This window comes from Rousettus aegyptiacus, unplaced genomic scaffold, assembly GCF_014176215.1.
Source record: "Rousettus aegyptiacus isolate mRouAeg1 unplaced genomic scaffold, mRouAeg1.p scaffold_m13_p_4, whole genome shotgun sequence".
NCBI lineage: Eukaryota > Metazoa > Chordata > Mammalia > Chiroptera > Pteropodidae > Rousettus > Rousettus aegyptiacus.
Window position 1 is genome coordinate 55,063,653 of NW_023416307.1, and position 2,864 is coordinate 55,066,516.

Here is a 2,864-nt window from a genome sequence, read left to right on the forward strand (position 1 = left end):
AACAAATGAACGAAACAAGGAATGGAAAAGAGAGAGAGAAAGCAGAAAACAAAAAATAAAATGGAAAAATAAGTATTCAGGAGCTTGGTGAGTACACAGTTGGGTACACAAACCAGAGCACAAATGCCAGGGCTAAGCTGCCACTAAGTCACCACTGCCATTTGCCTGCCAGCTCAGCCTCACCACTGTCACACTCAAGGGCCTGCCCCTGGCTGCACCTACGTGCTGTCTGCCACTAATAGTGGGAAGGGGACCCATGTCTTACAAACTAAATCTGACCGCACCCATGCTCATGGCCTCCCTCAACAAGGCTGTAAGCATGGACTGGCCTTTCACTTTCATGTCAATATCCTCACAGTACCGCCAGCTGCTGAGTGACTACGGACCACCATCACTAGACTGCACCCAGAAGACTAGGAACAGCCAGGTGCCTCAAAGCAAACTTGCTGAGTTGCTGACCATCACAGAGGAGTTGGAAAAGGTGATCAGACACACCTCTGCTGAAGTATCCTTTGTGCTAGAGGACTAGTTAGGGAGCATTTGGCTGAAACAGAACAGAATAGCAGATCCTACCCACCTTGTTAGCTTTGAAAGGTTATCCATTTTTTTACTAGATGAAAAGTTATAATTCCTCTCCTCTATTTAGATGAAACATGTTTTCAAAATGGTAACAGTGTGGTTTTTCTTCCGCCTTTCCCTCTCATCCTTTTCGCTAGGCTCTGATCCTACAGAAAGGATTTTGCATTTGGTTAGGATATGCATTTTAAGTAATTAGGAACTTCTCACGGTTTTTTTTTTTTAAAAAAAGCATTGATTACAAAGATGCGCATAAAAGTTATCTAACTTACAGCAAACTGTAGCTGGGTGCAAAGATATCACTATCTTGCTATATTCTTTTCTGCTGAGTGCATTTATGTAATCCAGATTGTTCCTTTTTCCTTTTCATATATCAGCATAACTTTAAGGATTTTGTTTTTAATGAATATTGACAGTACACTTTACATAGTAGCCAGTCCTTATTTGCTATACATTATAGATTTTGCATAATGTAACTTCTTTTTTGCTTAAGTATTTTCATGACTATTAGTGCTTTGAAGTCAATTTAAAAATGTGCAAGTTGTTAATACGGAAGAAAAAGAAACCAATCAAATAACAATTTTTGTTCTAAGACTATATATAGATTTCTGTGTTTACTGTAAGTTGATCGGAACTTCTGGAAAAAAGAAACAGAGGAATTTTGAAGAAAGAGCAGATTTGAATCACTAGATGATTGGAGCCCAGAGAGCAGGACAAGAAAGTTGAATAGTAAAGAGGTTCTTTGCCCCACACAGATGGGCCTGGCTAGGTCCAGTGAGAGATGGCGTCTACTAGGTAAGATTTTTGGCAGAGTGTGGTACGCAAGATGATCTTGGGAGGCATGCCACTAAACTTTTTTTTCTTTATAATTGAGTATTTGTTTTAATGTCATTAGGAAAAATTACATCAAGCACAGTAGGTAGAAACATGCCCTCCAGAAAAGGAATGTGGTTGGCTTCTGCTCTTTCTACTCCTTACCTGCTTCACTTGTTAGCAGCTGTTTCACTTATTTCCAGGGTTAGAAAAGGAGAGGTCTCCGAGGAAGGAGGAGTAGAGGTACAAGAGCAGTGTTTCCTGACTGGTGTCTGAGAGCCCTGTGGGCCAAGAAGGTCAAACTCGACTCCTTCTTTCCTGGGCACTTTCATGAGATTTCTATCACTCCTTGTGGCAGGGCACTTGACTCAAGCATTTCCAGTCTGAATGGTCACTGGTGACTCCTATCAACATTCCCCAGTAGCTTCTTGCAAGAGTCGCACCAGGCCACTCAATTAGAAAGACCCAAGGTATCTGACCACACTCTAGTTCCCCTTCACCCAAGTGGCCCACATCTCATCCACAGGAAACAGTCACACTTCTGTTGTCCCCAAAACTCTGGGTGTGCAGCCTAATCTTAACAGCCACGTCCACTCTTTCTAAGGTGGGAGTCTGTAGCCATTTCTCTATATCCCCTAATTGCAGGGAATACCTTTCTTAGCTCTCCATATGGCCCCAAGAAAACTTGCCACACTAGATCTGAGGAGAAGGCTGCATTCCTCCCTTGGGTCTCTGGCATAGCACCAGATCCCTCCTAAGAGATCCTCTACAAATTCTCCTCTCCTCCCAAATTCTGACTCATTTTAAATATCATTGATTTGGCTAAGGGTATAAACCCTACGGAACCCATTCTCCACAATTTCCTTTGTAAACTCGAACGTGAGGAGTCCATTTTACACTAACTTTGGTAATGTGCCTATTATATATTATTCATTGTATATTGTACATTGTACATTGTATATTTCATAGGAGCTGCAGTCAAAACCATGGTTAGAAACCACATTCTAACATTCTGTATTATTTATTTGTATAATTATCTTCTATTTAAGGAAAATGACATTTGTTTTTTATTTGTGGTAGAAAAAGTTAATTTTTTAAATTAAAGTATTTAATTATAGAGTGATTTGTTAAATCAACTCACTCTATAATTAAATACTTTAATTTAAAATACAGGAGATACATAGGTAAGGTGAAAAACAGAGATGGTATATGAGTAATAGTCTTCGTAGATTATAAATCAAAAATATTTTATAGAGATTAATTTGGTAGAAGAGAGAAGAATATGTTGAAAGAAGAAGAAACTAGTTTTACGATGAACCCTGAAAATACATATAAATACATAATCATGAAGATTTAGCAGACAGCACAGGGGCATTTGGAAATAGAATGCCTTCAGGGAGTTATAGTACAGTGGACCATTGTGTCCTCCGTTTGCCATATTCTCCAAATTTTGAAGAGACTGATCTATCCCTCCC

General features: G+C 39.5%; 1 pseudogene; it reads left to right on the forward strand.

The window, feature by feature from the left end:
* Positions 1-256: 256 nt before the first annotated feature.
* On the forward strand, positions 257-585 carry LOC118601717 (annotated as a pseudogene).
* The last annotated feature ends 2,279 nt before the right edge of the window (positions 586-2,864 follow it).